The sequence below is a fragment of the Phyllobates terribilis genome, unplaced genomic scaffold (genome assembly GCF_046119375.1).
Source record: "Phyllobates terribilis strain yellow unplaced genomic scaffold, ASM4611937v1 Scaffold_110__1_contigs__length_5578470, whole genome shotgun sequence".
NCBI lineage: Eukaryota > Metazoa > Chordata > Amphibia > Anura > Dendrobatidae > Phyllobates > Phyllobates terribilis.
In genome coordinates, this window is record NW_027362870.1 from 1757942 (window position 1) to 1767054 (window position 9113).

Below are 9113 nucleotides of genomic sequence, written 5' to 3' on the forward strand. Positions count from 1 at the left end.
ATGTTTAGCTTGCAAAAAAGAAGACTGAGAGGAGACTTAATAGCTGTCTACAAATATGTCAAGGGCTGTCACATTGTAGAAGGATCATCTTTATTCTCATTTGCACAGGGAAAGACTAGAAGCAACGGGATGAAACTAAATGGGAGGAGACACAGATTAGATATTAGAAAAAACTTTTTGACAGTTAGGGTGATTAATGAGTGGAACAGGCTGCCACGAGAGGTGGTGAGTTCCCCTTCAATGGACGTCTTCAAACAGAGGCTGGACAGACATCTGTCTGAGATGATCTAGTGAATCCTGCTTTGAGCAGGGGGTTGGACCAGATGACCCAGGAGGTCCCTTCCAACTCTACCATTCTATGATTCTATGATTCTACACACCACACACACACACTGTATACGCCGTACGCATCACACACTGTATACGCCGTATGCAACACACACTGTATACGCCGTACGCACCACACACTGTATACGCCGTACGCACCACACACTGTATACGCCGTACGCACCACACACTGTATACGCCGTATGCAACACACACATACACTTTATACTCCATACGCAACACACACACACTGTATACGGCGTACGCACCACATACACACACACTGTATACGCTGTACATACCACATACACTGTATACGCCATACACACCACACACACACACACTGTATACGCCGTACGCACCACACACACACACACACTGTATACTCCATATGCAACACACACACACACTGAATACGGTGTACGCACCACACACACACTGTATACGGCGTACGCACCACACACTGTATACACCGTACACACCACACACTGTATACGGCGTACGCACCACACACACACTGTATACACCGTACATACCACACACACACACTGTATACGGCGTACGCACCACATACACTGTATACACCGTACACACCACACACACACACTGTATACGGCGTACGCACCACACACACACTGTATACACCGTACATACCACATGCACTGTATACGCCGTACGCACCACACACACACACACATTGTATACGCCGTACACACCACACACACACACACACTGTATACGCTGTACATACCACATACACTGTATACGCCGTACACACCACACACACTGTATACGCTGTACATACCACATACACTGTATACGCCGTACACACCACACACACTGTATACGCCGTACACACCACACACACTGTATACGCCGTACACACCACATACACTGTATACGCCATACATACCACATACACTGTATACGCCGTACGCACCACCGCACACACACTGTATACGCCGTACACACCACACACACACACTCTGTATAAGCCATACTCACCACACACACACACTGTATACACCGTACACACCACATACACTGTATACGCCGTACACCACACACACACACTCTGTATAAGCCGTACTCACCACACACACACTGTATACACCGTACGCACCACACACACACACACACTGTATACGCTGTACATACCACATACACTGTATACGCCGTACGCACCACCACACACAGTGTATACGCCTTACACACCACACACACACTGTATACGCCTTACACACCACACACACACTGTATACGCCGTACACACCACACACACTGTATACGCCGTACACACCACACACACTGTATACGCCGTACACACCACACACACTGTATACGCCGTACACACCACACACACTGTATACGCCGTACACACCACACACACTGTATACGCCGTACACACCACACACACTGTATACGCCGTACACACCACACACACTGTATACGCCGTACACCACACACACACACTCTGTATAAGCCGTACACACCACACACACACACTGTATACGCCGTACGCACCACACACACACACACTGTATACGCTGTACATACCACATACACTGTATACACCATATGCACCACCACACACACTGTATACGCCGTACGCACCACCACACACACGCAGTCTGTATACATTGTATGCACCACACACACGCACTCTGTATACACCGTACGCACCACACACACTATATACGCCGTACACACCACACATCCACTGTATACGCCGTACGCACCACCACACACACGCAGTCTGTATACATCGTATGCACCACACACACGCACTCTGTATACACCGTACGCACCACACACACTGTATACGCCGTACACACCACACACACACTGTATATGCCGTACGCACCACACATCCACTGTATACGCCATACTCACCACACACACACTCTGTATACGCCGTACACACCACACACACACTGTATACGCTGTACATACCACACACACACTGTATATGCCGTACACACCACACACACACACACACTGTATACGCTGTACATACCACATACACTGTATACACCATATGCACCACCACACACACTGTATACGCCGTACACACCACACACACACTGTATACGCCGTACGCACCACCACACACACGCAGTCTGTATACATTGTATGCACCACACACGCACTCTGTATACACCGTACGCACCACACACACTGTATACGCCGTATGCACCACACATCCACTGTATACGCCATACTCACCACACACACACTCTGTATACGCCGTACACACCACACACACACTGTATACGCTGTACATACCACACACACACTGTATATGCCGTACACACCACACACACACACACTCTGTATACGCCGTACACACCACACACACACTGTATACGCTGTACATACCACACACACACTGTATATGCCGTACACACCACACACACACTCTGTATACGCCGTACACACCACACACACACACTGTATACGCTGTACATACCACACACACACTGTATACGCCGTACACACCACACACACACACACTCTGTATACGCCGTACACACCACACACACACTGTATACGCTGTACATACCACACACACACTGTATATGCCGTACACACCACACACACACACACACTGTATACGCCGTACGCACCACCACACACACGCACTCTGTATACACTGTACGCACCACACACACGCACTCTGTATACACCGTACACACCACACACACACTGTATATGCTGTACACAGTGGCGTACTGCCAATGGCGGCAGACCAGGCGACTGCTATGGGGCCCGTGAGCCGAGGGGGCCCATAGCAGTCCAGGGGTGGATATACCGCCACCGGTGCAGCTGCGCCGGGTCCCCACCATGCAACTGCATCAAAGGGCCCATAAGGTGCAGCTGCTCCCTGCACGCGGCGGTCAGGGAGTGATCCCTACAGCTCCGCTGCTGTCAGGAGGAGAATAGCAGCGGAGCTGGAGGGTTCATCCTCTACTTCCTCCCTGACCCAGGCGCGCGCAGCTTGATGACGTCATCATGCAGCGCGCGCCTGGGTCAGGAAGAAAGCTGCCGGCAACTAGGAGGATGCTGCTGCAGGGGAGCGAGCTGAGGTAAGTTTTTTTTTTTTTTACTGAAATGCTGGGGAGGGGGTGGGGCTGGGAAGAGCAATAATGGGGCGGATAGAGCTGGGGATAGCAATGATGGGGATGGTGGGGAAGGGGAGAGCAATGATGGGGGTGCTGGGAGAGAGCAATGATGGGGGTGCTGGGAGAGAGCAATGATGGGGGTGCTGGGAGAGAGCAATGATGAGGGTGCGGGGAGAGAGCAATGATGGGGTGCTGGGAGAGAGCAATGATGGGGGTGCTGGGAGAGAGCAATGATGGGGGTGCTGGGAGAGAGCAATGATGGGGGTGCTGGGAGAGAGCAATGATGGGGGTGCTGGGACAGAGCAATGGTGGGGGGCTGGGAGAGAGCAATGATGGAGGTACTGGAACAGAGTAATGATGGGGGTGCTGAGAGGAAATGATGGGGGTGCTGGGAGAGAGCAATGATGGGAGTGCTGGGAGAAGCAATGATGGAGGTGCTGGGACAGAGCAATGATGGGGGGCTGGGAGAGAGCAATGATGGAGGTGCTGGGACAGCGCAATGATGGGGGTGCTGGATAGAGCAATGATGGGGGTTGGGAGAGAGCAATGATGGGGGTGGTGGGACAGAGCAATGATGCAGGTGCTGGGAGAGAGCAATGATGGGGTTGCTGGGAGAGAGCAATGATGGGGGTGCTGGGAGAGAGCAATGGTGGGGGTGCTGGGACAGAGCAATGGTGGGGGTGCTGGGACAGAGCAATGGTGGGGGTGCTGGGACAGAGCAATGACGTGGGTGCTGGGACACAGCAATGATGTGGGTGCTGGGAGAGAGCAATGATGGGGGTGCTGGGAGAGAGCAATGGTGGGGGTGCTGGGACAGAGCAATGGTGGGGGTGCTGGGACAGAGCAATGGTGGGAGGCTGGGAGAGAGCAATGATGTGGGGCTGGGAGAGAGCAATGATGGAGGTGCTGGGACAGAGAAATGATGGGGGTGCTGGGAGAGAGCAATGATGGAAGTGCTGGGAGAAGCAATGATGGAGGTGCTGGGACAGCAATGATGGGGGGCTGGGAGAGAGCAATGATGGAGGTGCTGAGACAGCGCAATGATGGGGGTGCTGGACAGAGCAATGATGGGGGTTGGGAGAGAGCAATGATGGGGGTGGTGGGACAGAGCAATGATGCAGGTGCTAAGAGAGAGAGCAATGATGGGGGTGTTGGGAGAGAGCAAAGATGGGGGTGCTGGGAGAGAGCAACGATGAGGGTGCTGGGACAGAGCAATGACGTGGGTGCTGGGAGAGAGTAATGATGGGGGTGCTGCGAGAGAGTAATGATGGGGGTGCTGGGAGAGAGTAATGATGGGGGTGCTGGGAGAGAGCAATGATGGGGGTGCTGGGAGAGAGTAATGATGGGGGTGCTGGGACAGAGCAATGATGGGGGTGCTGGGAGAGAGTAATGATGGGGGTGCTGGGAGAGAGTAATGATGGGGGTGCTGGGAGAGAGCAATGACGAGGGTGCTGGGAGAGAGCAATGATGGGGGTGCTGGGAGAGAGCAATTATGGGGGTTTCACTTTGCTTGTACTGTGAAGCCTTGTATGTTTTCCGTGTGCACATAGCCTTACAGTTAATTGGGGAGAGTCACAGAGACTGAATAATTTATATTATTGGCCGGTGCAGATTATAGTTAATGGGGGGCACAGTGCTGCTTATCACTTTATATTTTGATTACTAGGTGGTTAATAGTACATTAATGGGGGGGTTACATATCTGTATTCAGGGACGCAGAGCGGGGGAGACACATGTATACATACAATATGTGACCTTGTTATTTTCTAGGCTGGAGATCATCGTGACAAGACGAGACGTGGCTGGGAGATGTCGACATGAAGGTCTGACCAGACGGAGAAGAAGCAGCAGAAACCGGCTCTGATCAGATGAGACGTCAGCGGTAAGTGCCTGGATGTAAATATTATTCTGTATCTGCACTGTGTGACTTGGAGTGATAATGTTATCTGTAAAATCCCTTAGGCTGTACTCTCACATTTGTGTGAAATGTCCGTGTGCTGCCAGATCTTTTTATCGGATGGTTCACGGACTCGTACAGTTTTATAGATCCATTCACACATCCATGAAAATCACGGATCTGAGAATGAGATCTAAGAGGGTCAGAGAATGTCCTGTTCTGATCCAATATTGAGGATTAGAATAGGACATGCTCAATGCAGGGCAGCACACCGACACTGCACACAGATGCAGGAATGTAGCCTTATTATGTATAGCACAGTCCCTTAGTATATAGTGTACTCACTTATTATGTATAGCGCCATCCTTAGTTATATAGTTTCCTCTTTTATTATGTATAACACCCTCCCTTATTATGTACCATCCTCTCTAGCGGCTCACAGTTGGGGGATCATACTGTGTTGGGGACAGCATACTTTACCCTGGGAGTTGAGGTGGGGTACAGTAGGGTCATTATACTGTGCATGTGGAGGAATTCACCATGGGGGTATTATACTGTGTTTGGGGGGCCCTTTTATTGGCATCACACTTTATGGGGCAATGAAAGAGATCTAGGACGTCAGCAGGAGGAAAATTACTATGTAAAGATGGAAAGTTGTGAGATCTGATCTTTGGTGACCCCGACAATTATTTATTTATTTATTTTTTTGGGGGGGGCATTTAGAGCTTCTGCTATGGGGCCCCATGATTCCTATGTATGCCCCTGGCCGTACATACCACATACACTGTATACGCCATATACACCACCACACACACACACTGTATACGCCGTACGCACCACACACACACATACACTGTATATGCCGTACGCACCACCACACACACGCACACTGTATACGCCATATACACCACCACACACACACACACTGTATACGCCGTACGCACCACACACACACATACACTGTATATGCCGTACGCACCACCACACACACTGTATACACCCTGCGCACCACACACACACACTGTACATGCCGTAAGCACCACACACACACTATATACGCCGTACGCACCACACACACACACACACACAGTGTATACGCCGTACGCACCACACACACACACACAGTGTATACGCCGTGCGCACCACCACACACACGCACTCTGTATACACCCTGCGCACCACACACACACACACACACACACACACACTGTATATGTCGTAAGCACCACACACACACTATATACGCCGTATTCACCACACACACTCTGTATACGCTGTATGCACCACCACACACACTCTGTATACGCCATACGCACCACACACGCTCTGTATACGCTGTACGCACCACCACACACACTCTGTATACGCTGTACGCACCACACACACAATGTATACGGCATATGCACCACACACATTGTATACACCGTACACACCACACACACACACTGTATACGCCGTACGCACCACACACACTGTATACGCCGTACGCATCACACACTGTATACGCCGTACGCACCACACACTGTATATGCCGTATGCAACACATACTGTATACGCCGTACGCACCACACACTGTATACGCCGTACGCACCACACACTGTATACGCCGTACGCACCACACACTGTATACGCCGTATGCAACACACACTGTATACGCCATACGCACAACACACACACTATATACGCTGCACACCCCACACACACAGTATACGCCGTACGCACAACACACACACTGTATACGCTGTACACACCACACACACTGTATATGCCGTACGCACCACCACACACACACACACACACTCTGTATACGCTATATGCACCACACACGCTCTGTATACGCCGTACGCACCACCACACACACTCTGTATACGCTGTACGCACCACACACACAATGTATACGGCATATGCACCACACACACATTGTATACACCGTACACACCACACACACACACTGTATACGCCGTACGCATCACACACTGTATACGCATTACGCACTGTATACGCCCTATGCAACACACACTGTATACGCCGTACGCACCACACACTGTATACGCCGTATGCAACACACACTGTATATGCCATACGCACAACACACACACTGTATACGCTGCACACACCACACACACAGTATACGCAGTGCGCACAACAAACACACTGTATACACTGTACACACCACACACACTGTATATGCCGTACGCACCACCACACACACACACACACACACACACACACTCTGTATACGCTATATGCACCACCGCACACACACTCTGTATACGCCGTACGCACCACACACACACTCTGTATACGCCGTACGCACCACACACACGGTATACGCCGTACGCAGCCTCTTGCGTGGTACCACCAGCAGAACACTGTCGCAAACACGCCGCCGCCGGGATCAGCCGAATGATTCACTGACTGCCGCCATCTTTGTACAGGAGGAGCGCATGCGCAGTTTTAATGTGACCGCCGGTATCTGCCTGCACAAAGATGGCGGCGATCTGATTTACTGCGTGGGGAGACAGCTCAAACGAGAGAACACATGAGGGAAGAAGACAGCACCGGGGTGGAGAGAGAGAGCAGACAAGGGGGAGAGCACATGGGGTACACAGGTCAAAGAAGAGATCACATAAGAGGAGAAGACAGCAGATGGGGGAGAGAGAAAGTGCACAGAGGGGAAAGAGACAGAGCACAGGTGGGGAGACAGCTCAAACGGGACAGCACATGAAGGGAGAACACAGCACAGGAAGGAGAGAGACAGCAGACAAGGGGGAGAGCACATGGGGTAGACAGGTCAAAGAAGAGAGCACATGAGAGGAGAAGACAGCAGATGGGGGAGAGAGAAAGCAGACAAGGGGGATAGCACATGGGGTACACAGGTCAAAGAAGAGATCACATGAGAGGAGAAGACAGCAGATGGGGGAGAGAGAAAGCGCACAGAGGGGAAAGAGACAGAGCACAGGGGGGAGACAGCTCAAACGGGACAGCACATGAGGGGAGAACACAGCACAGGAAGGAGAGAGACAGCAGACAAGGGGGAGAGCACATGGGGTAGACAGGTCAAAGAAGAGATCACAGACGGGAGAAGTCAGCACATGGGGGAAAGAGAGAGTGGATAGGTGGGTGAGCACATGGGGGGGGAGAGATTCTCAACTGTGCAAAGCCTGCCCCCATCGTGACATTACTGCCCTCCCGATGAGACAGCATCGGGCCTCCATCTAGTATATACAGTACAGACCAAAAGTTTGGACACACCTTCTCATTTAAAGATTTTTCTGTATTTTCATGACTATGAAAATTGTACATTCACACTGAAGGCATCAAAACTATGAATTAACACATGTGGAATTATATACTTAACAAAAAAGTGTGAAACAACTGAAAATATGTCTTATATTCTAGGTTCTTCAAAGTAGCCATCTTTTGCTTTGATGACAGCTTTGCACACTCTTGGCATTCTCTTGATGAGCTTCAAGAAGTAGTCACCGGAAATGGTCTTCCAACAATCTTGAAGGAGTTCCCAGAGATGCTTAGCACTTGTTGGCCCTTTTGCTTTCACTCTGCGGTCCAGCTCACCCCAAACCATCTCGATTGGGTTCAGGTCTGGTGACTGTGGAGGCCAGGTCATCTGGCGTAGCACCCCATCACTCTCCCTCTTGGTCAAATAGTCCTTACACAGCCTGGAGGTGTGTTTGGGGTCATTGTCCTGTTGAAAAATAAATGATGGTCCAACTAAACGCAAACCGGATGGAATAGCATGCCGTTGC